The 27,708-nt window shown below is 38.5% G+C and overlaps 1 protein-coding gene across 6 annotated transcripts in view; it reads right to left on the bottom strand.

Annotated features, from left to right (window-relative positions):
- The window catches only part of LOC122543507 (ciliary neurotrophic factor receptor subunit alpha-like), a 386,379-nt gene that overhangs the window by 319,000 nt on the left and 39,671 nt on the right, over positions 1-27,708 (bottom strand). For all 6 annotated transcript variants that reach the window (XM_043682503.2, XM_087990229.1, XM_087990232.1 and 3 more), the window contains one exon: positions 9,677-9,733. The gene's annotated coding sequence lies outside the window, so the exon portion shown is untranslated. The remainder of the gene's footprint in view (positions 1-9,676; positions 9,734-27,708) is intronic.

Raw genomic sequence — 27,708 nt, 5'->3', positions numbered from 1 at the left:
ACTCAGGTTAACAAATATTGAGGTGGGTTCATTCGAAGATCTGCTTCAGCTCTGTAGGACCTGGGCCCTCACTCCTCTTTCCTACCCACTCTCCAGGCCACCAGTTACCCACATGCAACTATCATAGTCCCTCACTTAGTGGCAGAACTGAAGAATTTCAGTGCGGCACGGTGGCTCATTGGTTAGCACTGCTGCCTAACAGCGCCAGGGAGCTGGGTTCAATTCCCGCCTTGGGTGACTGTGTGGAGTTTGTACATTCTCCCTGTGTCTGCATAAGTGTGCTCCGGTTTCCTTCCACCATCCAAAGATGTGCCGGTCCAGTGAATTGGCTGTGCTAAATTGCCCACAGTATTGGGTGCATTAGTCAGGGGTTAATAGAGGTTGGGGGAATGGGTCTTAGTGGGTTACTCTTTGGAGGGTCAGCATGGACTTGTTTGGCTAAAGGGCCTGTTTCCATACTGTAGGTTATCTAATCAAAAAAAAAATTAAAGCAGCTCTCATTCATGTACACAATATAGAAAAGAACACCTGTATTCACGAAACCCAAAGACTTTGAACTTTCCAATATTCTGTAATAACATAAAATTCCATACACTAGCAAAGAGAAAGTGAATTTTAATAGGCTCTTTAAGTGTCAAAATGTTAACCACTGTCAGCTTGTGGGAGCGGAGGGCTTTTGAAATTCAGCCAAGCATTCATAATGAATTGATCTAACACTATAATCCTGAGAAATTATCAATAATGTATGCTTTTGAAAATACAGGAACAAGTAATAACGGTTTTTTTAACCCCTACCTTATGTCTTGTGAATCAAAGCAGTGTCAGCCCACTTTGTTCTTTCCCCTTACTGCCCCCTTCTCCCACTCCCCTCCCCCCACCCCCCATGCAAACTGAAGATTTTAAACATCAAAACATTTATATAGTCTTTATCCTCGCTTGGCAATTGTTTGTGTCTATACCACAAATTTATGAGCTCACCACCACCCTGATAAGGTCCTTAAGAAAGCAGAGATGCATTTAGTTTAAAGTCTATTTATCTGAAAAGGTCCTGCTGTATTTAGATTTCTTGCCCCAATTCACTTTTACCCCATCACCCTGCAAGCAAAAATATTTAGCAAAAAAAAAAGGACAGGACTTGACAGATTTTTGTCCTGCCCCATGTTTAAAGGTGTCGATATTTCCCTACAGTCAACATATTAAAAAGGTGCAACTTACTTTTACTCTAAAGATGAGTTTCTCAATTCCTCTTATTGTAGTAAACTCTTTGTTAACCTCCCTGCTTAGTTGGACATTGGATGCTGCTAAGTCAACTAGGTTTGCAGGTATTGGCTATATAAAAGGTTTCGGGCATGCGCCCTTCCTGAAGGGCTCATGCCCGAAACGTCGATTCTCCTGCTCCTTGGATGCTGCCTGACCTGCTGCGCTTTTCCAGCAACACATTTTCAGCTCTGATCTCCAGCATCTGCAGTCCTCACTTTCTCCTATATAAAAGGTTTTGTCGAGATGTCTGAATTTGACCTACTATTATAAAAATCTATTCAAAAAACCTCTTACCTCGAGTTGTCAACCAATAGGTCTCCACACAGTGAATCTACCTATCATCTGGCAGTCTAATAAACAGCTGTCAATCAGATCTAATGCTCTTCAATTCACAAGATGGCTTAAAACACACCCATAGATCCTAAAACAGTGATAGCAGTTTTGGCCATGTTTGAATTCAAACAAACAGCCATGCATCAATATCAAATGAAGGTGCTCTCATACACCGCCATAAAACAACTGCCATTGTCTATACTTTTCTGGCTAGTTGACACTCCAATTTTATCATTTTTTAAGTCAGCTCATCTAGAATTCAACAAGTGTTTTCTACACTGAGAAATACCTTTTGGGATTCTGTTTTAACCCCTTATATGCTAATTGTAGCAATGTAACTAATGTTTTGTATTTTGTGCCATAAAGCCAAACTTACAGGCAAACAAGTTCCAGCAGGGGTCACTAGATACTGATTATGAGAGGGAGCTAACTGATCTTGTCTTATTCCAAAAGTTTTTAAATCAATTGTAAAGCCCTTACCATCGTCTTTGCTATAAATTGCTAAATAATCAAACATTAACGAATGTACCATTTCTGAGGGACTCATTGCGAGATCACAAAATATTTCCAAATAAGCCATTGGCACAGCTTAATCTTTCTGAAACGCCTCACATCAAAATTCCCTTATACATTCCCAAAATACAAATTACATGTATTTAAGAGGTCATATCCATTAATCCAATTGTCTCCTCAGAATTTTATTAGAATTTCAAAAAGTAGTCAACATAATTGAAATATTTATCAATATAAAAATGTAGAGACAGAATCACCAAATGTTTGGCAACTTGACAATCACAACAAACAATGATGGTCCAGTTAGTTTGAATTTTTATTATTGCTGCAAGAAATTGAAGATTTTTGTCTTGTACTCATCAGGACAATTCACAAGAATATCAATTCAAAGGAAAACCAACACTTGTACTGCATGAGAGGAGAGTGCAAATTCTCCACGGCAATACCTCTACCAATGCATAAATTAAATGATGGTTGACAGTTACTGCCAGGCTTTGTATAAGTTTAATTTCTCATGACATTGGCTAAGAAATGGTCAACCGAATGGTTGTCACCCATTTCATTGAGTTGACATAGACACAGTGCATGTACATGTTTCCTCTGTTGAGGACAGGTACCTGTACAGTAATAAATGCAGCTTCCAGTACATGTAACAGCACCACATTGCAGGCTCAACCAAATCTTAAACTGGTTGTAAGTGTAATTCTTCACAACTTCAGAGTAGTAGTCAGGCAATCAATTTCAATTTTATTCATTGATGGAATATGCGCACTTTTAGCGACAGCAATAATTATTGACTATCCTGATGTCAGAGAATGTGGTGGACTTCTTGAACTCTTACAGTCTGTGTGGTGGAAGTATTCAGAGTGCTGTTAGTGAGTGAGTTCCAAGATTCTTCTCCAGTGCCAGTGAAGGGAAGGTGACATTTCTATGCCATCATGGTGTGTCAGGTGATGTTCAATCTCATCGTTGGCCTGGTCCTTTTAAGTAGTAGCCCATATTCTTGGAAGGTATCGTTGTAAAACATTTGTCAATTGCTACAGTGCATTCCGTAGATGGTAAACATTGTACTAATTATGTATTGGTAATGGAGGGTCAGTGTTTAAGGTATTGAATGGAGCATATAATTAAGTGGGCTTTTAAAATCCTGCATAATGTTGACCTTCTAATGTTTTTGGCATTGTATTCATCCAGATGGGTACAGTATATTTCATCACATTCCTGACTTGTGGATGTTGAAAAAGCCTTGAGTGGCAAAGTAAATTAATCACCACTCAAAAGGTCAGCTTCTGATCTTTTGCAGCCTTGGCAGCAAAATTTCTGGTCAATGATAAACTGACGATAGGTGAATCGGGAGTTGTAATGTCAAATCAAAGTTGCTAAGGGTTTCCTCTGGTTTTGAAATGGTCATTGACAAACAGCTTTGTATGACTAATGTTGCTTGCCACTTGTCAGCCTAAACCAGAATATTATCCTAGTCTTGTTTTATTGATTGTCAGTTTTAATGTCTGAGGAGTTGCAAATGGAATTGAACAATCAGCATTTGTTCTTCTGAAGGATAGTTACTGATGAAGCATCTCAGGATTATCAATTGATAGTTGGGCCTAGGACATTATTGTAGGAAACTTCTGAATAGCCTAAGAATAATTTCTTGATGCTGAAGATCTAGCAGATTTTCTTAAACACCAGCATGACAAAGTGGACATATTTTCTTCCATAATGGGAATGGAGCCACTCAAAATTTACCCTCTATCACAAAGGTATCCTAATGTTTACTGATGAATTTTCTTGTTTTTCCACTTAATTATTCCAAGTCACGAGAGTGGAAAACCTTGACTTTTTCAAGTACCTTCATGAGCTTGCCAATGTTCAACTCAAGTGTAGTAAAACAGCTTCATCAGATGTAGCTAATCGGGAGGCTTTCCAGTAATAGATCAGTGAATTTTAACACTAGGTTGATACAGGAATGCAGGTTAGAAAAATGTAAAAAGCAGACTCAAAGTTTTAACACACAAAGTATTCACAGTACTGAAAAGTTATTATTTCAACATCAATCCTCCTGACTTCACTTCAAGGATATTTTCACAGAGGGTAATTGAAGATGCCTTACAGGATGAAAAATGTTATCTTTTTTCTTTCTGTATAACATTGCAAGTAACAACTATGTTCTATAATCTCAATAGCATATAATTTTCTGAATTTCATTGATATCACCAAAAGTTTCATAGTTAGAGGACTTTATAAGACAATAAGAAACAAAGTAGAAAATAGAAAGAAAGATTAAAGATGATAAAATGAGGATAAAGGAGATCTGGGTTTGCACAATCTGTAGGTCATCAGTAACTACAACAAAGTTCAGAATTAAAACTGCAAGATTTTGAAAATTACCTCTCATTCCCATGTGCCTAATTTATATTGTACAAGTTCTGCACCTTCATTTTAAGGGCTGCCAATCACAGCAGTGTATGTTGTGACCTGCCAAAGTCCATTCTTTAACTCTTGCTTACAACTGTCTTCATAGTGTGCAATGTCTCAGCTCTGAAGTCAACACAATATAGAAAATGTTGAAAGTCAAGCAGTTTGGAGAAAAAAAAAAGAGCATCAGAAGATAGTTTCCAAGTAGCACAATACTTGAGTTACTGGAGATCGAACATGTTGGAGAGATTTTAACTTGAGATGAACAGGTAGAAGGAATCCCGGATTGTATATGTAAAAGTTAAAACTTTTAAAGATTACTAATGGATTGAAATTCTAAGTGCAGACAATGCAGCTTTAAAATAGTGACACGGAATATAGAAATGCAAACTTTCCACCCGAGACATGGGGTTGAATCTAAAGCAAACAGCTGAAATGAGGACCTGGTTTCTGATGAAGTTTAAAAAGATTGTAATTTAAGATAGGTTTTAGTATATTGTAGTCAATCATACAAAATGATCATAGTCCCGATACAAATAAAAGGTGAAAGCTGCCTTGCTGTTGATCCTCTAATTCAGTAAGTGAGGTTGAGACAAATATTTGACAAATTCTTATGCTACCATTCAAATGTATCTTGGAGGATTGGCCATTTATCACTGGCAGGTCAAGGGATAAGCATACCATATAATTATAATTTCATGAAGAATGTCATTTTGTTTTTATTGGACAGTTTATGCCTTCAGAATTCAAAAAAGAACCTTCCTTCATAATCTATCTTTATTTGACAAATGCAATTTAAAGATTGTACTTTGATTCAGCCTTTTTCTGGGCATATCAACATTCTGTCTAGTCACAAATTAAATATTCTATAGGATTCTTCTGACAAGCAAACAAATCCATTCTTGTAAGTATTATGCTGTTGGAGCCTGTGTGAACATCAGACTGGTGCCAAGAATAGCAGCTGAAATCAATCGTGGAGGTAATAGGATTTTCTAATACATTTTCCCTTGTTCAATAAATTCATGCAAGGAATTTCTTTACATTACATCGATATTGGATATAAAATATCGCGAAGTATGTTCATTATTCTAGCTGTGTGCTTGAAAGTATTTTAAGTCTTCATTTAATCAATCATTTCCCATAGCCTTGAGATCTAGAGGTCACTTACAATTTATAAAGAGAAAATTGGCAGAAAATATAAACCTATGATCTTGAATAATGATCAAACTTCTCTGTTGAGAAACCCATGTCAACAGTACATAATAGCAGTTTAAAAGCAAACAGTTGAAAGGATATGATATTTTAAAAAGTAGTGGCAAGGTAACATGAAGTTTATTGTTTAAAAGCCTTAAAATGACAAGATTAATCCTACAAGATCACAGGATTTGTTCCTTTCTGATCCTGACCCTAAAAGTATGAGGCAGTCTTAATTTATTAACAACAGTCCAATCTTAGGAACATCCTAAATGATGTATCCTTAATTTCATAAGGGCAGAAATAATTTTGTAGCCTCACTAATTTGGACTGCCAATGCATGTGGATTTGAAATATGCAGTTGAGTGAGCTAAGTAGAAATATCTGAAGGTGTAAATCAGATACCAAGGAAGTATTTTTTCCACTTACTTATAAGCCTCATGATGTGGAAACAAAGATTTAAATTTGTGTCCACGACCAGCAAAACAATCTCAATTATCCACCACTCACGAACGCTTGCCTAGTTCTTGTGTTCAGCCTGATTACTTTGCATTGTACTTTTAAAAAAAAACTTTGTCTCATTAGCTACAGAAAGAGTAAAAAGTAGTTTCATTTTATTTTCAGGTTCAGCCCCAAAGGTGTCAAAACTTCCACAAGACCCATTCTCTAAGGTGACAGATTGTATTATATATTTCAAAAGATTACACATTTACAGCACAAGTTACAAATCTAACAGTAGATTATATGACTTACATATTAATCCATGACTAATAGTTTGCAAGTTTCTAAAGATTCAACATTCATGAGTTTTTATAGTTTGTTTTTTGAAGAGAATGCAGTAGAAATATTAAGAGTTGATATATTCACTTCATATAATAAAGAAAGTACAAAACATGCAAGCTCCTGTTGCCTGCTACAGTTAACATAAAATCTTGTCAGATAGGCCTCTAGATAGTCAGGTAAGACTTAAATCCCCACAGATATGTTCCAGCTCTGCAGGAAATGAAAAGGTTGGCGGCAGGTTAAAATACCACTTTTGTCCAAAGGATGCTAGTCTGCAACCTGAGCAAACTTTAAAGGGAATAGTTTTGATATAAAACACATGATCAAACCAGACTAAAGTTAATAAGTCAGTCTAATCAATTACTTCTATAAAGGCCATAAAAGGTGTACTTGGCTGCACACCACCCGCCCCCCCAGTTTTTTTATATCTATCAGGGATTCAAATCACCTGTTGTAAACTCTATTCAAACTCTAGTAAAACAGTGAATGTAATCTTAATTAAAGCCTTCAACAATGGTGGCAGTATGTCGATTTAGAGGACAATTTGATTGCCTTTGTTCAATTCTTTACTTGAGCTGCTTGAAAATAATAGAGATTGCAATATTTCCCCACAGGAAAGTAAGAGTGAGTATAAAGGTGTCCTGCCTGTGCAGTACCTCATACGTAATGTCTATAAAGGATGATCAGGTTCTACTGCAGCAGATATATACTTCCACAACAATGCATTTATTATAACAATTTCAACATGGTAACATATTCTAGACAATACTCAAGATATACTCAAAAATCAACCAAAATAAACCAAAGAAACAGACTTGAGGAAATGTTATCAAGAGCTCTCTGAAAGATTGACAAACATCTTAAAAGGAGGAAATATGCAGAGTGTAAAGAAATCCAGAGCTCAGTATAGCCCACTGAGGGCTGCTTCACCAAATAGAAGGGAAAAGGAATTTTGGGTGGAGAAATGTACCAAGGCCAAAATTCAGAAAAATTATCCACAAGGTTTTGGGCAGGTGGTAGTTGTTCAGATGGGAAAGAGTGAGGATTGACAAGGGCGAGATAGAAAATTGAAGTGTTAGTCATACACACAATTTTGGTCAGCAAGCAAAGAAATGCAAGTAGAATGAGATTTATGAGCAAGTTAGAACAACTTGCAATTTCCTTTAATATAGGTCAATGTCCCAGTATATTAGAGAAAAAAGACAACTGCAAAATGTTATGGAACCATTCTGTACATAAGATATTTTGATCTCGGTTGAAAGAACATAATAGCAGAATTAGGCTATTTGGCCCATCAAGTCTACTTTATCATTTGATCATGGCTGATAATAATCCAGAATCTGGTTTCCAGCATCTGCAGTCATTGTTTTTACCTACCTGATATATGTTTCCCAACCCCATTCTCCTGCCTTATCCCTGTATCCCTTACTAATCAAGACTCTATTTATATATAAATTCTAAGTACAGTCAACGACTCAGCCACCTCAGTCTTCTGCAGCAATGAGTTTCACAAATTAACCGTCCTCATTGCAACCCTAAAGGGTAGTGCCCTCGGGTAACTGTCTCTCCTACTGAAACCCCCAATTGATTTTTTGAGAAACTAAAACCAAAATTACATTGAATTGAGCTGGCAGCCAATTTTCATCACTGTACCTTCTACAGTCTAATGGGCTGGAGTGGAGTCAACCTGTCACCAGAAAAAAACACAATAAAACAAGGAATAGGAATGAAGTAGATCGCTAAACAATGAGCACAGCAGCTAGTCACCTCAACTGGAGAGACAAGCCATTAGATTTATCACTTGAACAATGGAAACCTGGCTAATTCAGGATTCTCAATCATGATTTATTTAAGTTAGAATTGGAAACACTGGCCACAAACTTGTTGGGATCCCTCGGCAGTTGGAAAGAAAAAGTCTGTGACAAGTTAATTCTTTGTTTTAAACTCTGGTTTTATCTGCAGAACTTCACCAGCAGCTGAGGCATTGAAGGAACAAGACCCAGACTGTGTAATTTCCTCTCTGCATAACTTGTAATTTTCTTCTGCATGTAACTATTCCAGGTTCCAGACAGAATTTGAAATCAACCCAGCACCACCATACCCAAAAGAACAAATGAAACTGTCTGCATTTTAAAAATCACTCCTACATTGGAAGATGCATGATCTGCATATTCAGCCTGAAATCATCAAGCCATTAATATTTACAAAATATATAAACTGTTAAGTTTACTGTACTTAACTTATCTATCCCCCCCTATTCCATTTGTGTGCATGATTTACACATGTGTCTGCATGTGAGAACCATGGAGTGTCTTACTATATTTATGCCAGCCCAAGTACATTAAAAGCTATCTTAAAATCCATAAAATGCGTCCGATTGTCTTCTGATCAGACTAAGTGTTAAAAACTTGCTAAATTGATAAACATTTCAATTCCATGATCAGATTTTCTTGCCATTGGGAGATGATAGCACTGTGCTAATTGCTTAGATAACACATTTAAAATGCAGTTTCCTCAAAATCTTGACAGACATTTGTTATAATACAAATTCCTGCAGTATTATTTCAATTAACAAACAAGCATACAATTGCTGAACATGCTGCTCCATTTGTATTTGATCTATACAAAGCAGAAAGGTTCTTGGTTCCAGTCCTGGTTCATGTCGAGCCAAGCTGGTAGGGCAAAACAATTGGCCTCCATGTGTCTAGGATAGGGAGGTGAAAACACTTTGACAATATGGATTGAGAGATGGAGTGGTTGCTTATTACTGGTTATGTTATTGGATTAGTAATCTAGTCACATGGACGGCTCAAAACATATTAACATGGAAAAAATTGTGGGCAGTTATAAGATTTAACAAGTTCATTTATAAACAAAAATAAGTTGTGTAGTAAAATCATAAACTGTAATCTTACGATAGATGCCCATGATACGTTTTATTTCCCCTGGCTTCTTGCTAAATGGTATCTCCTGCAACGAAGGTGTGAGCACTGGTATAGCAGCATATTTGTGGTCAAAACAAAATAATTCAATAGAACTGGAGTTCGAACCCTTCCAGACTAAACTGTGTAATTTAGTAGAACAAATTAATGGAAAGAAAGAATATAATATTTTTGAATTGTCATAAAACATTTATTTTGAAAGAGTATGAATTAATCAAAGAATCTGCTGTCCTTACCTGGTCTGGGCTACAAATGACTGCAGTCTGACACCAATATAGTTATTTCAAAGTGGCCTAGAAAATAGTTCAGAAGAGGGTTAATGAGTTATTGATTCTGATGTGTTAAGCAATTCAGATCAAATTAAGTTATGACCATTGCTTAAGTGAAAAGTACTCATCCCATGGCCATTAAGAGTTAACTCAATCACCAAAATTTTATTTCAATAATAAATTCAGTACAAAAATTGTTTTTATTTAAAATGTAATAGCCATGATCAGACAAGGTACTTTGATCATCACCATTGTAATGGGAGCTCCATTTACTTTCTGTGGCAAATGCACTTTAAAAATTATAGGAGAAAATGATCAAGTCATAAACTGTCAGGGCCACTGTTACTCCAAAGTTAAATTCTGCGAGGGAATTAGGTTGCAAGTTTATCATGCATTATGCTGTGTCAACTTCTCATGAAGGAAGGTTGTTGCTACCACCATCCTCTTTAGGAAACTACAGAGGTTGCTTGGTATAGTTTAAGTGAGACAAATTAATGCCTGTTCAAATTAGAAGAGCCTTTTACACTTAATAAGATCTACTATGCATGACAGCAACAAGTTACAGGCTAAATTGATATGATAAAAGGTACTTTTTGGCAAAGTGGTGGTGTCAATCTGCAGACCAGAAGGCCTGGGTTCAAATCTCACTTATCCAAGACATGCATCACAACATCTCAATCGGTTGATTCAAAATATCTACTGCAAGCAGCCCGACTTGTTTTTGTTATTCTAAAACTGTGGACTGAAATAAGGAAGAGCACCAATATTTGGTGCATGGTTTGAAAGCAAGTAATCTAACACCCATGGCAGTAAAGAACAGTTTCACCAAGCAGTAATTGGAATTTGAATTGCAGACAACTTGGTCAGGAGGGATACACAGACCCTGCTTTCACTAGCAACGTGAAGTTGATTAGTCTACAGATTAGTGACCAACTACCAGTTACAGAAACCTTTTATACTTGGAGAGAGAGCGAGAGAGAGTTACTCCCAGCGATGGAGTGGTCTCTTTTCTCTGCAGTCAAAACTCACTGTAAACCTGAAAGAAATGGTTCTTTCCTGCTTCAGTTAAAGTAAGGTATGACGTTAACTGATAAGTCAGAAACCTTTTGAGTGAACCAGTTGCCCTGTGTCTCTTACCAGCCAATGGAATCATCTGGAGAGAGACAACTGAAGTAATGTGTTGGCCTTCAGAAGAGTCATATGGATTATCTCAACTACAGAACTGTGGGACAAAGACTACTGAACTGTCTTTACAGTTTTTCCCTTTTGTTTATATCTTTTTTTTTAAACCATGTCAGTGAGTTGTCAGTGTGTAAGGGAAAGTTGATAAGGGGATCACCATTTTAGTTAGTAAATGTTGTATGCTAACAGGTTACAGAAGTAGCCTGCGGTCTAATCAATTGTAATGAAGAGTCATTCTTGTTCAGTACAGAAGCCCTGTCTGTGCATTCTATAAACCTAGGTCTGGAAGGCAGGTAAATTGGGGAACTTTGCTTACTTCTTAACTTTCATTTTGTGATGTGTCCAGGAATAGTGGGTGTCACCAGTGATTCATAACACCACATTGATGCGAGAGACATTGTTACAGGGACTTTGAGGCCATATAAACAAACAGATGAACAAGGAATAAGAGAAGGACACGCAGCCCTTCATACCTGCTATGCATTTCACAAAAATATTGCTGATCTGATCTTAAGCTCAACTCTGTGTTGCTGAACTCCCCCGATAACCTTTCAGTCCCTTTGGTAATGATGAATCTACCCATGTCTGCTTTACAAATAAAAATAGATATTTAAAATTCTGCATCCATTGTCGCTTGAAGAAGAGAATTGCAAAGTCTCACATCCCTGAGAGAAAGAAATGTCTTCACCTCAGTCTTAAATGGGCAACTCCTTATTTTTAAACTATGACCCCCTGTTCTCGGTTTTCCCACAAAAGGAAACATCTTATCAATACCCACCTGGTCAAGTCCCCTCAGGATCTGGACAGCCAGGTATTTAGGTCTCACTCCTTTGAGATCCAAACCAGTTTTGCCCACGAGTCCATATGACATCATTGTGGGTGGTGCTTATGTCACTCCTCATATTAACTCTTTCAGACTATTGTGCAATAAAACTATAATCCCCGATTTAAAATGTTGTTCCTCATATTTATTACTTTTTCACAATTGACTTTCAAAAAGTTAATGGTGCTTGAAGGGGTTTGCTCAGTATCTTATTAGATTTAGGCTGATGTTTCAATCATTCCTACTGAATCAACCACTCAGATTTCTAATCCTGCAGCACAGAGGAAACATCATAACAAATTCATAATCTTTTTGTTTAATGTTTATATTGGTGTAATGGAACAAAGGCTTGGAGGATAATGTCAAATTGAGGAACTGTGGTAATATGCAGCAGATACACGTAAACGCATGAAGCCTGTTAAATACTAAGGCAGTGTTTCCCAAACTTTCTCCCATTCTGACCCTCTGACTTGAAAATGGTCAGCACCCCACTGAGAAGTAGGAACTTGAGTGCTGGGTGTTGGGCAGTGAAGTCAAGTGTAGATGTAGTGGTGGAGACCAGGATAGCTGTGAGAGCAGATGCCTGTCAGAGTACAGACCACAGCTGATGCAACTAGGTCAGAGCTCCATGACAACCACTGCTGTCTCAGCTTGGAACCTCAGCATTCCATTTTGTAGTCCTAGTCAGGGTCTTGTCCCCTACTTTGGGCAACTTTGTATTCAGGCACAGAATATTCAAGTACAGTGGAAGATGAAAATATTAAGCAAATAACAGAAAACACTGGAGAGAGAAAAATTGCTAACAGCCTGGATCCTAGAGTCAAAGTTATATGGGGTCGAGAATGTAGTGCTAGAAAAACACAGCATGTCAGGCAGCATCCGAGCAGCAGGAGAATTAACACTTTGGGCGTGATGTCTAAAACATTGATTCTCCTGCTCCTTGGAGCTGCCTGATCTGCTGTGTGTTTCCAGCACCACACTCTCGACTCTGATTTCCAGCATCTGCAGTCCTCACTTAGTCCTCAGAGTTATACAGCAAGGAAACATACCCTTCAGTCTAACTTCTCTACTCCAACCAGATATCCTTAACTGATCTAGTCCCATTTGTCAGCATTCGGCACATGTCTCTCTAAGCACTTCCTATTCATGATGCGGCTCTAACAAACAGTGGATGTTGAGGGAGATTGTTGTAGGGTTCAAGGTGGAGCTGCAATTAACAGGATATTGAATAATTTAAACTGAAAGCCATTGAACTCTCATGGTTTCAGTTATGTGACATCAAAGAGGGCTTGACTTTGCCTGCAAATGGACTGCATCACAAGACATCATTTCCAGCCAGTTTGTCATCAGATCTGAACTGCCTCTGGGGCAGCAAATTCCTGCTACGGTTTGTGGAAAAATTGCTCTGCAGTTTTCGACTGGGTCAATGACGACAGCACCCTCTTCTCCATTATTCTGGGTCTGATGAAAAGGTCATCAACTTGAAATGCCAGTTCAGTTTATCTCCTAAAACTGCTGCTAGACCTGTGAAGTATTTCTATCTATTATTTTGGATACCCAGGCAATTTTGCTTTCTGGCTGACTTTATAAAAACATTAACTGTGTGGTAATTTTCAGAGGAATGTGTGGATGCTTTCAAGTTTCCTACTGTAGTCATCCCAGTGCTTATATAGTATTAGCAAGGAACCTTTCAAGAGGTTGAGTTTTGGGTACTGTTTCAGAGAAACAATGTCTACATGTGTTGCCCACAAGACAAGGTTCTTGGTCAGTTGGATGTGAATTACTGACAACTCATTTGTGCTCAATTAATGGAGGTGAGCCAGAGTGGCTACACACACCAGCTTATTCCTTTCTTAATACAGGATTAGAACACCTACAGATTTCCTGCCCTAGCTACAATGCGGTCAGACATTCAATTTCTGTCTTACACAAGCAGTCAATATTGTAAATGATTGAATTGCGTGGACAAGATAACAGGATGCACTAGTGGCCATAACCCTCCCTCCAAAAAAAAAGTGAAGCTGCTAACAGATGGTAGTACAGCATTTAACACTTTCTGGAATGCACTGCCTGGGAGGGTAGAAGAAGCAGGAATCCTCAGGACCTTCAAAGGTATATGGATGAGCAGCAGAAATGTTATAATGTTCAAGGCTATGGGCCAAGAGCTGGAAAGTGGGATTAGTGTAGATAGATCATCACAAACTCAAATGGGCCAAATAGCCTCTTCTGTGTTGTATGACCTTAGGACCATTTGCAGACTGCTTCAATATCTGAGGAGTCCTGAACAAATGAAGTGGGACCTGAGCAATATCCAGGCTTAGGCTGACAAGTGGCAAGTAACAGGGTGAAAGTGAGGGCTGCAGATGTTGGAGATTAGAGTCAAGCTGGAAATGCACAGCAGGTCAGGCAGCATCCAAGGAGCTGGAAAATCAATGTTTTGGGCAGGACTCATCAGGAATGAAGTGGCAAGTAACATTCATGACATGAGTGCCACACAATGGCCATCACCAATAACAGGTAGAGAGTGCGAGGACTGCAGGTGTGTGCGTGTGTGCGCGTGTGTGTCAAAGCACAGGTCAGGCAACATCTGGGCAGGGTTCTCCTGCTGCCTGACCTGCTGTGCTTTTCCAGCACCACACACTCAACCCATCATCAATAACAGCACAGCTAACTATTGTCTCTTGCCATTCAATTACAAGTGCTAAACTATCCAATAATTGGGAGTTGTGGGGATTGTGAGGATTCCTGCTTCTTCTACCCTCCCAGGCAGCACATTTCAGAAATAGTGTTGAATGCTGTGCTATCAGTACTGAGAAATTAAACTGAGTTAGCTAGACAAAAAATGATGCCAAAAACAGCAGGGCCGACAGAGAGGAAGAGGAAGTTATTTTCTCAGAAGGTAATGAATCTGTGGAATTCTTTACCACAGAAAATTGTCAAGGCTGGGTCACTAAGTATATACAAGGATGAAACAGATTGTTTTTCAAATCAGTTAATGGAATCAAGGGTTTTGAGGAAAAGGCAGGAAAGTGGAGTTGGGGATTATCTGATCAGGCACGATCTCAATGAATGGCAGGGCGTAATCAACGGGTTAAATAGCCTACTTCTGCTCCTATGTCAAACTTGCAGCATGTAATTCATCTCCTGATTCGACAAAGCCAGTCCACTGTCTACAAGTCATAAATCAGGACCGGTGATTTAATATTTCCCACTAGCCTGAATGAGTGAAGCTCCAGCAACTCAAGAAGCTTGACACCATCCAGGAGAAAGCAGCCCACTTAGTTTACCCATTATTTACTTATCTATGCTACTTAGATATGTGATCTACCTGTATTGCTCGCAAGACAAAGCTCTTCACTGTGCCTCGATACATGTGACAATAAATTCAATTGGCACTACAGATGCTCAGTAGTATCACTGTATACCATCTAGAAGATATACTACAGAAATCCATCAAGGCTCCTGAAATAGCAACTTCCAAGCCCATGACACTACCTTCTAGAAGTACAAGGGTAGAGACACATGAGAACATCACCAGTTGCAAGTTCCACTCCAAGTCACTCACCATCACCTGATCTGGGAATGTACTATTGCTGGATCAAAACCCTGAACTCCTTCCCTGACAGTATATGGGCTCTACATACAGCACATGGGACTGCAGTGCTCAAGGCAGCTCAGCAACACCATAAGAACTAGGTTTAGGCAATAAGTGCTGGCCCAGCAACAAAAGCCACATCCTTAAGAGTGATTTTTTAAAAAATGTCCATTACTATTCCAGTATCCTGGCCTGTGTTATTCTTTCAGGGGCAAGCTTGAGACATCACTATCATAAGCATGTGACCAAAGGATATAAAAAGCAAATACTCCATCTCAATTCTGATCATTTGAAACATGACATGCTAATAGAAATGTGCTCCACTGCCACAACCAAATAGCCTAGACTCTTGTCTATGAATATATTTATTGTATGGGTGGGGGTATGGAGATAAGGGTAGCAACATGGCATTCAAGATGGAGGTTTGGAACCTGGAGGTGTGTATTGAGGCAGCATTTTGAATAACAAACTAGCAGAGAATGAGAGAAAAAAAGTGATGAGTCATACACATGAAGCATCAGGCTATTTTGGGAAAATAACTATTGATGAGCAGCACACATTACAATAAAATCAATGTTTGTATGTCACAAGAAGAGAGAGACAGAAGAAAAAGAAAATCTATCTTATGGTTAGGATTGGAGATTGGGTATATACAGAGCATGATCTAGAAAAAGCAAAATTGCAGGATAACAGTTTTCTACACATTGAGGTTGAGTTTTTCATTCACTGTATTTTCCAATTTTCTCACAATTACCCCCTTTAAAAAGGTAATGCTGCTCATTGTTGATGTCTTGAGATAATGTTCTTACTTGCAGCTACTTTGAAAAAAAAAGGGGGGTTTCAAATGATTAAAAGAACTAGAATTGTTTGAGCTTTGCAGTCACTGCACCTAAGGACTGCAAAGAGTTCAAGAGGCTGAAGATTTGTGTATATATCTTCATTTAAAGTATCAAATGGAATATCACAGATATCTATTTCTCTAATCAACTTGTTCAGAGGTGTTAATACAGCAGGCAGGACTTGAACCTGGGCCTCTCAATCCAGGGATAGGGACACTACCACTGCACAACAAGACTGTCTCTCCAGTATCACAGATATTAATATCCATGAAGTAGTTTCACTGTGATATTAAGAGGAATACACTTGATATAGCAAAAGTTATGACAATGTTGCTCTGTAATGTTGAAGGCACAGCTAGTCACTTCCTCAGCAAAGCTATTCCAATCAATCAATCACTTGACAACATCAATAAACTCAGTTTATGGTCTTTTCATTTCAGAACCCTTTTCGTTCATCAGTGCAAGGAAGAATGAGGGTCAGTTTATTGGACCGATAATGCCCAATACTTAGTGCGTGGAACCCATGATGCTGCAAAGTGTAAGTGGTAGTGGGGTGGAAAATAAAAACATAAAAACACAAGGGTATCAATAAGCAATTTACCCTGGATAAAAAGATTGTTTCTGCAGCTGATGAACTGAAAATGTGGGGTGGTGGAAATGATGGAACTCGTTAAAATATGGCATAATGGCAGGGACGATTATTTGATACAAGTTATTCAAAGCACTATTTGTGTTAAAAGTCAATATACACTGGATGTAAAAGCAAATTTTAGAAAAGCTGTCAACTGAATAATTGAGTTCATTAGAAAATAATCACAGTTCTAACCTTTGGAGTTGAACTATAAAAACCTCACAAACTTCCATACAAGGAAATGGTAATTATATTATTGCTTTGAGACTAGAAATGATAAGAGAAGGATTATTGTGATGAAACATAATTCATACATATATTTCTTCAAATACTAGATGCTGAAATCTGCCTGCAAGAACTTCAAAGAACAGCATTGAACTTAGATGCAAACCAGCCTTTTCAACTCAGAGATAAAACAATTCCCAATTAGACAATGACTATAGTAGACTGATTATTTCATGTAATGTAACCTTACTAGAGGGAGAACTAGCTATCTGGATAGATAACTGACTCAAAGGTAGGAGACAGAGGGTGGTGGTGGAGGGTTGCTTTTCAGACTAGAGGTCTGTGTCTTGATTAGAATGGTGCTGGAAAAGCACAGCAGTTCCAGCAGCTGCCTGAACTGCTGTGCTTTTCCAGCACCTGCCTGAATTGCTGTGCTTTTCCAGCACCATTCTAATCTAGACTCTGGTTTCAGCATCTTCAGTCATTGTTTTTACCCAGACTAGAGACCTGTGCCCAGTGATGTGCCACAAGCATCAGTACAGGGTCCAATGCTTTTAGTCATTTATATAAATGATTTGGATGTGAACATAGGAGGTATGTAGTTAGTAAGCTTGCAAATGACAACGAAATTGGAGGTGAAGTGGATGGCGAAGAAGTTTCAGAGTACAATGGGATCTTAATCAGATGGGCCAATGAGTGGCAGATGGAGTTTAACTTAGATAAATGGGAGGTGCTGCATTTTGGAAAGGCAAATCAAGGCAGTACTTATACACTTAATAGTAAGGTCCTGGGGAGTGTTGGTGAACAAAGATCTTGGAGTGCAGGTTCATTGTTCCTTGAAAGTAGAGTCGCAGGTAGATAGGATAGTGAAGACAACATTTGGTATGCTTGCGTTTTATTTGTCAGTGCATTGTGTACAAGAGTTGGGATGTCATGTTCTGGCTATACAGGACATTGGTCAGGCCACTACTGGAATACTGCATACAATTCTGATCTCCCTGTTATCGGAAGAAGGATATTGTGAAACTTGAAAGGGTTCAGAAAAGATTTACAAGGATGTTGCAAGGGTTGAAGGGTTTGAGCTATATATTTTCTCTGGAGCAGCAGAGACCGAGGGATGACCTTATGGATGTTTATAAAATCATGAGGGGCATGGATAGGGTGAATAGACTAGGTCTTTTCCTTGGGTTCGGGAAGTCCTGAACTAGAGGGCATAGGTTTAGAATAATAAGGGAAAGATTTAAAAACAGACCTAAGGGTCAACATTTCACGTAAAAGGTGGTGCGTGTATGGAATGAGCTGCAGGAGGAAGTGGTGGAAGCTGGCATAATTACAACATTTAAAAGAAATCTGGATGGCTGCATGAATAGGAAGGGTTATGGGGTCAAGTGCTGGCAAATGGGACTAGATTAATGTAGGATGTCTGGTTGGCGTGGATGAGCTGGACTGAAAGGTCTGTTTCCATGCTGTACATCTCTATAACTAAATCTGTGAAACAAGGGCCTTGTAGTGCAGTGGTAGTGTCCATACCTCTAGGCCTAGTCAAGTCCTATCTGCTCCACAAGTGTTATGAAATGCCTGAATTGGTTGATTAAAAATATCAAATCATTAAGTCATAAAATAAAGTACTTGACAATTTATATTGATATAGAGATTTTTTTTTTTAAAAACAAACACGAACAGTTTTAGCAAGTTTTATTTCACCTGGAGTGAGAAGATTTGACTATTTAATTCTAGAATTCCTCCATTTGAAGATATTGTGACAAATAAAGAGAATAACTTGACTGCAATTGGTGTCAAGTAGTACAAAACAACATTGTGGAAAGGAGATACCCGCCCAATCCCCCAAAGAGCAGAATAAATCAACCTTGGATTGTTACACAATCAATTCCTTTCATTTAAGCATCACCTAACTACTCAATAACATGCTTAACAATGCTCTATTTTCACAAAAAATAAAATTTGGTTCTCGGCCCAACCAGTCTTGATATGGTTAGGAGTAGAAGAGTTGGCCGTCAGGGAGAGTGGAATAACTCCCCCAATGTAGAGGGTATTTGATTAGGTTTGGCACCATGGAGTCTTGGTAAAACTGAAATCAGTGGCATTTTTTAAAAACCCTCAAGAGATAGGAACTGTTCCTGATTCAAAGGGAAAAAGCTGCGGCTGTTGAAGGCAATGTCAGAACATCACTGCTGATTTCCATCAGTAAACATCTTTAGTAGATCATCCTCCAGCTGTCATGAGACCAGGACCAAGGCTATACCTTGTTGGTTCAGTAGTATTAAACTCCACTTAGACCATGTAATACTTGGATATCACCCATGTTGGAGATCACAACTGGCAGTTAACATTCACACTATGTATTGAATAATGACACTGGGTACCCAGTTTTTATTTATAATCCTCCAGCTGTATGTAAATGAGGCCTAACTCTCAATGGAGCAATCTTGTCCATACTATTAAATGCTAATTCAGTGCGTGACCAGCTAGGTTGACTGATCAAGAGAAAGTAGATAGTGTTTCTTTTTAAAAAGCAACTGTTTAATTCAAGTATCTTTTGATTCCAGTTGATATTTAATTTGTTCAGTCAGATTGATCATGCTCAAATTCTAATTGCCTTAATAAATGGACAATTTATTAAAATTGCAATTTTGTCCCTCTCAGCTTCACTATACTGAAGCATTTTAATCTCCAAAATATTTGTTGCCATAATTAGCATAATGCTTTTTAGAGAGAAATAAAAATGTTGAAGAGACAGCCTTGATATTCCTAAAATTAAGAATTAATGACTACCATGGTGTTGCAATTAAACAACTGCAAAATGTTGGAGGTAAGCTTTCAGAAAGAAATCATGCATGGAGTCATTATCACTTCAGAGAGGATGAGCCATTACCATTAGAATTCATTTGTCTTCCCATTCACATGACCTTTAGTTACCCTTTTTTGTAATTGTCTTGTGTTTCCCATATCACTGTAGCTGACAGCAGCTGCATATTTTATAAAAGCTCTCTGGTAATTTGACATCGTACATCGGAGCCCCTCGAGGAACCGCAAGTCACCAAGATGTCTACTTTTTGTTAAAATGCTGACAAAGGGACTTTGACTGAACTTGTATCTGTACAATAATTTGTGATGTTGGGGGAAATAAAAGGCCAGAGTCAGTTCTTTATTCACTCATAAGAGGCAGATATAGCTGTGTTAGCATTTATTCACCATCCCCAATTGCCCTTGAGAAAATGACAGCATCAGTCTTCTTGAACTGCTGCAGTCCATTTAGTGTAGGGATACCTACAATGCTGTTAGGGAGGAAGTTCCTGGATTTTGACCCAGTGATACTCCAGGAATCAGGATAGTGAGTGGCTTGTGAAAACGGACTTCAGAAATTAGCACTGTGGTTGTGAAATATCTGTACCTGGAGTAGTCCCTTGCACTGAAATGATGCAATTAATGGTTGTTTGAGAACCCATGCCAAAGGAGTTAAAAAAGGTCTGAATTTTTGTGGCCAGATCCAAACACTATAAGGATGAAATACAGTGTCAGGATTGACCACATGCTGGCAGTGAGGTCCAGAAGGAGTGAGGAAGCCACCAATTAAGTAGCTGCCTCAGAGTTAAATTTCCAGGAGTAGAGGACCATCGCAGGCTCCTCAGTACTGTAAGGTTAGCAGCCCCACCAAAAGCAGACACTGCCACTGCAGGTAGGAGAAAGAAAGGGCAGCTCAACATGGCATTATCTTCTGAATGTTTTTGAAGGTTAAAAATAAGAAGTGGCTGCAATTGCCAGGCAAATCACTGAGGGGAAGCTCTTCGAGAGCACAGCACTAATGATCTTTACAAATTTGGTTAGGGGTTAAACCTAACCAAGCATTGATAAAGGAGAGGTGGTGTCAGTAAATCAGGGTCCTTGATTAATGGCCAAGGGACATGGGTTTGTATTCCATCATGATAGCTGGTGAAACATTAAAGAAAAATTTGGAATTAAAAACTTAATCTAGCTTTGACTGTGCAACCAATGTCAAATTGTTGTAAAAATCCATATGATTCACTAATACCCTTTAGGGAAGGAAACTGCCATCTTCACCTGGTCTGGCCTACATGTGGCGTCAAACACAGCAATGGTGTCATGGTACAATAACAATCTCTCTCAAAATTGAGAAAAAAAGAATGAAGGGAAAAGGGAAAAGGGAAACCCTATCTGGAGCAGAGGTAGAAAAGGGTCAAAGGTGTCAAGTTCCTGAGTGACAATAACCAACAATCTGTCCTGGACCTACACGTAGATGCAACTGTCAAGGGAGCACAACATGTTTGCTTCCTCAGGCAATTTAGGAAATTCAGCATATCCACAAGAACATTCACCAACTTTTGCAGATGCAACATAGAAAGCATTCTATCGGAATGCATAACTGCCTGGTATGGCAACTGATTTGACCAACCATAAGAAACTAGAGAAAGTGATATGCACAGCCCAGACCATCATGGAAGCCAACTTCCTGTCCATAGACTCCATTTATACTTTGCTACTGTGGAAACGCTGCCATCAAAGACCTGTCCCACCTCCGTAATACTCTCTTCCAACCTCTTCCATTAGGCAGAAGATTGAACACCTGCACCAACAGGTTCAAGACCAGCTTCTTCCCTGGTGTTATCAGACTGCTGGATGGACCTCTCTAACTTCAAATAATGTTGACTTTACTAATGTTGATTTTGTTTTGTGAATCGCCTATGCTCGCTCTGTGCACTCTATGATCTGTATGTTCTTGTTTGCTATGATCTGCGTGTACTGCTTGCAAAAAACAAAGCTTTTCACTGTACTTAAGTACATATGACTACAATAAATCAAATGAAAAATCAAATCAACATGGATTGCCACTTTGCTGCCCTCTGAAATGAATGCAACAATTTGTTTACCAAGGATATTTCAAGATGAACAATAAATACTGACATAGCTAGCAACATCCAAATCCCATAAATAATAAGAAAAAAACTCCAATTGTAAAACATCTCAATTTATCAGCTTGAGCCTCATAGGGGTCTGCCTATCATCTGGAAAATGCTGGATAACTTCTGACAATGCTACATCGTCTTTAGGAGTTTATCCTTAGGAGTCCATCAGTCATTGTTTATTTTCCATCAGCTTGGTTTTTCTACTCGTCTTTAATGTCTACTCAACATCATTGCAATTGGCAGATCTATAGAGTAATAATTCATTTTTACTGAGAGATTTATGGTGTTGATTTTATAGTCTTTACATCAGCCATGTCTATATTAAGGGCTCTGCAGTAGTTAGCACATTATGTATCATGTTCCTCTCTCTAATCATACATTATGTTTGCTGTATTCCTTCACACACTTGAAGCTTGTACTTAATCCAACAACTGAAGTGCCATCCACACAAGACTAATTTTGGGCAAAATGCCATCAATCTCACATCTTGCACACCACTTCCAAAATATATAAAAGGGCTCAATGAGTGTTTACTACCAAATTACAATTCTTTGGTGCATAGGATAATCCGTGGCAATGGTATTACTGTTAGCTTTGGCTTTGAGAGTCAATGCGTTGGTTATAAAGCCCTAACAATAGGAAAAGTTCCAGATATGACTCCTGGCCTATATTGAATCACTTGGCAATAATAAAAGCATGTCTTATGTTCTGCTAAACTAGAAAGAAGGGGACAAATTTTAGCCAGAGTTCTTGGCTGCTGTCAGTGGCTGTGCCATAAATTATCCATCTAAGGTTTTAAAATGGAATAGGAGGTCTTTAAAATTTGAATATCTACAGAATATTTGATGCATGGCATTGAAAATTCAAGTTTGTACATGAAATGCAGCCACTGGGTTGAGAGAGTGCAATGTGGCTAATATCTGTACATCCATAAGAGCCACCTTCAAAAAAAGGAGGGAAGAAAAAAAAGTTAGAGGAGAAATAATAAAACAATAACCAGGAAGTGAAAATTAAACAATGTGCAGCTATATGGTTATTTTTCAAAATTCTTCACCTATACTGAATTATTTGAGGACTAGTGACTGCAGGCAGCCATTTTACACAAGATTTCACAATCTGCAGATGAATATTACGTTGGATAGTACAACAGAAAGTCTCCCTGTTCACATCCAAATGGTAATAGAAAGGGATATAGTTTCTGTTCCAGTGCAACTCTCCAGATTGTGACTAAATAGGAGAGTAAAAAGCTAGCTCAAGCAAACAAAACAAGGATTGGGTTTTTGTGAAATTTCCAGGATCTTGCCTGCTGGCTGGCACACTGCTTCCCTGGGGAAGTCTGTCAGCCTAGCCCCCAGGCACTAAAGTGGTCATCTTAAAGTCTTTCCTGGCTGCCTGAGAGCTGCTCGTCAATCAGGCAGGTAGTTCAAATGGAATGGACAAGATTGTTGCCACAACCACTTACTGGAGACCCAGGATTGAGGAACAAGAAAGTACACAGGTAGTAACCAATGGTAAAAGATATTTTGTGGGGCTGGCGGCTCTAGCAGGGAATGGGTTAGGGTGTTCAGTGCAAGAATTGTGTGTGGAGCTGGAAAAGCATAGCTGGTCAGGCAGCACCCGAGGAGCTGGAGAATTGACATTGATTCTCCTGCTCCTCAGATGCTGCCTGACTGGCTCTGCTTTTCCAGCACCACACTCTTCGACTCTGCTCTCCGGCATCTGAAGTCCTCACTTTCGCCTAGTGTTCAGTGCAAGGAGAGGGTGGCTTCTGCCAGGCTACTCCTTTCTGATGTTACATTCCTTGATCAGATGTCAAGTGCCTTGGAATGAGCGGCCACCCTTGGATGATAAAAAGTCAGTGACATAGTACATAACAGTCCCACTGCCATTGGGTTAATACCAATCGTAGTGCGATGAGGCCTTTAAAGAAAGCTATAAATTGCCCATTTAGGACCCCATTTAATGGGAGAATGGGAGGTCCAACCACAGACTTTTGTGACCATGACTCAGTTCTTGTGGTGGAAAAGTGGTGGCCCTCATGCACACTATCATCCTGCCTAATTAATGCCTTCACTACCTTCAAATCACACAAACAAGGCTATCAAATTCCACCACAATCATTTCCACTGATTTAAAGAAAAAAAACTCTCCAGATCAAGTCAATCACAATGGTGGCAAATTTGTGCCAATCATGCCTTTTTGCAGGTCTCCCAGGGCATCGGTGAAATTCAGGATTTTTGTTCTTTTTAAAAAGGCTCAAGGAGACTAATTACTATTAAAAGCTTTGAAGATTGTTTAAAGGTATTTAATTTACTGAGAAAATCACTACCAATGAAATGAATAAATGATTCCGTTAAGTTTGAAGCCATTTTCCATAATGTTTGAAAGATTAGGTTAGTAAGCGAGTTAGACATGCTTATCAAAAGTTCTGTGATACATCTATTTTGAGTTTAATAAAGCTGCACCAGGTTACCAAAATAAATAAGGAACACTATTATAAAGAGAAATACTATTAGACAAAATATAACACTACCTGGAGGTGTTGGTTAATAAAGTATTTCAAGCTTTGTCATTATGCAAGTGATTTTGAATGGAAACCTGACCCATAATTTCACTTCAGAAAATTGGTGTAATTTTGAGTACAATTTGCATCCAGATTTCTGATTGTAACCAAAGCAGAAACTTTTGGCCAAGATCTTTAAAATCAAGGACAATTAAAGCTGCCTGTTCAATGATTAGAATGGCTATTGATGATCAAATGTTCCTTGAGGGGATAAGAATTATGTTTGCAGCGTGGGATTTGCAAATACAGTCAAAATGTATTCAAATGGATGTTACTGAACTTTCACTGGGAAGGGACGGAAAATAAAATTTGAGCTAAAGTGTGTTCTTAGTGTTCCTGATGCTGTCAGTTCATATGCTTTCTGTTCGTGTTGACTGAAAAATATTAAACAATATCTCCTGCAGTGTATGCTACCATCATAAACTATATCAGCTAGCGCAGAGGAAAAAAAAAGTCAGTTAAAAACATTTGTTCCACTTCCAAAATATTTATTCACAATTTGTCTTAGCTGAGAAGTGCAAATTAAAAATATCCAGAGGCCTAATCCCAGATCTTCACTAACTAATCAATCAATCCTCAGCCAAGAGCACCACAACTGATTAGTGCCTTTGAGTAGACTGATCTGGAGAGTAATGGGGGTGTGATATAGTGGCAGCATGATATAGTGACAGCAAGTAAAACCAGCACATTTCTTAATGTTGATTATCATCAAAATACATAATTGATTGTGGACATGTATGGGGTTTCAGACATGCACAAGTTCAAACCCAGTCATGATGCGGTCTATAGTTAAGCGTCATGCTGGTACTTGTGGTGGAGACATATATGAAGTGATATCTTGAGCAGGGTCATGATGAGCAACAAATTCTTGAATTTATTCGAGCAAGCAATAGCATATTGAGGAGGAAAGTGTGGATAGCAGGAAGACAACAAAAAAAGTAAAAGGCAAAAAGGGTTGGAGAATCACAGCATAATTGGGGTGCAGGAGGTGGCTTTTCAACTCATCAGGCCTGCACAGGCTGCACTAGCTCGAGCCAAATTCCTGCCTTTTGGCCATATTCCTGCACATCATTTCTATCCAAATATCATTCAATGGCCTCTTACATGCCTGAACTAAATCCACATTTCTAGGCAATGCATTCCATACCATAACTATCTGCTTCATGTGCACATCACTTTAAACCTATGCCCACTCACTCATTCTTTTTCCTTTCATGAGCAGGAACAGCTTCTTTCCTATTCCTCTATCCATCCTGCTCAAACTTTAAAAATCTTGAGCAAAGAATGAGAGAAAACATTAAGAATACTCATGCAGGACACTGGGTATGTTAACTTTGATCCATATCAAAAGAATATCATCAAGGCCATGTAGTTTCCTAAATAATGAAGTCACTACTTCAAGAATAATGATCCAAATTCTAGAACACTGGTTGATTTAGGAAACATGACTTTATTTGAAAGTTAATAAACTATGGTATTTCTGATCCTTCTGCTTTCCATTCGTCTTTCTGCAGTAGTCCGAGAATTGGAACACCACGCCTTCCCGACAGAGCTAACACCATCCCAAGTAGCTTGTATATAGCCAATTTGTCAGACTTTCCACCTTCTCTTACAAATGCCTCATACTCCACCTGAAGCGGATTCATGATTAGTTCTAGCACTCTTTAAATTCTGTCTTGCAAGGACACTTGTGGTATCAACAATTGTCCAAACCATTCCTGGTATTAGTGTTTTCAATATATTGAATATGATCTATACATAGATTGTTCATCCTGGAAACTGATGAGGTATTACTGAACTGGAAAACTGATGAAATTATGTCCAAATTCATTATATCTGAAAGTAAAACAATAACTTACTAATTCACCATGCTTAAACTACTTTGTCATTTCAGATGTGTTTTAATCATCCTCTTAACATTTAGATTCAGTAATTCAGATTCATATGTAGTAATGAAATTTGCATGTATGTAATTTCCACAGGAACATTTATGCCTTTAACAATCTAATACACACGTTTAATAAATCCTTTGGAAAGAAGTGTTTACTATTGGATTCTTCATGGTGCTCTAACATAACTCAGACTCCCATTCACTGGGTTGGTTTGCTAATTCTGCTGAAATTTTATTTTTGCAGCTGTTAAACTGATGATCTGTGAAACGCCTCCAGATTTATTTGAAAATTAGCATTTTCCCTAAGGAATTCTGAAAAGATTAATTCATTAAAATCTGTATTGGTAATGCCAGGACTCTACCTGCAAACCTCTGGTTTGTATCGTGAGGCAGAATCAATAACATAGCAGCAACATAAAATTAATTGTGCATCTGAAGATCTTGATGGCAAAAGGTTCCTTTCTGGATGTGGACGTCCACAGTTACTGAGAATGAGATGAGATGTCATTCCTAACCTGTGCACGTGAGCTAAACTTCAGAGCGCTGGTCTTGAAAATAATGATGGCCAGTGCTAAGAATATAACAGTCTATACATTACTGGCTGGCTTTACTGCCAAATGTCACAGAGGAATCAAAGTTCTCACTTGCATCGCAGCATTCCACCGAAGTCAGGGTTGAGACCAATAACAATGTTAGTGTAATTCAATTTCAGTGTGCACTTTGTATCAACAACTTTGTTCCATTTTCATGCATTGGTTTTGTGATCTTTTTTCAAAATCCCAAATGATTGAGTAAAATAAGATTTATATTCTAAGACTATTACAAGAAATATAAAACAGGTCATTCAGCGGAACTAGTCCCTGCTCGTGGAAATGCTGCGTTCAAATCTTTACTCCTCTTAAACTACCATATCTCCAAAAATTCACTCTCTCATATGCTTGGCTATTTATCCCTAAAAACATTTCTACTACTATCTGCTTTAGAATTGCCACAGGTTCCACATCCCTTAATCAGATATCAATGGTTTCTAATCCTAGTTATGCTCAACCTCACTCGATGAAAGATTCTCAGTGTCCAGTATCAGAACCTTGCATAACTTTTCAAAGACCTCGATTAGATCATCTCTCAGTATTAAAAGATCCAGCCTATCAGCTCTTATCTGTAAGCCCACAATCTCCTCCAAACCGTCTCCAGTGCTTTCATATTCTTTTTATGAAAGAGGGTGCAAATATGCAGACTGAATTTAATGACTGTAATGGCCCACACGCACAAGCTGAAAAACTATGTGCCAACCCCACCGTGGCCAC

Source organism: Chiloscyllium plagiosum, unplaced genomic scaffold (genome assembly GCF_037043375.1).
Source record: "Chiloscyllium plagiosum isolate Xiang-an unplaced genomic scaffold, Cpla_swu_hap1 HiC_scaffold_1, whole genome shotgun sequence".
In the NCBI taxonomy this organism is placed as follows: Eukaryota; Metazoa; Chordata; class Chondrichthyes; order Orectolobiformes; family Hemiscylliidae; genus Chiloscyllium; species Chiloscyllium plagiosum.
The sequence above is the reverse complement of the archived record's forward strand: the minus strand, read 5'-3'. Positions and strand labels throughout refer to the sequence as shown.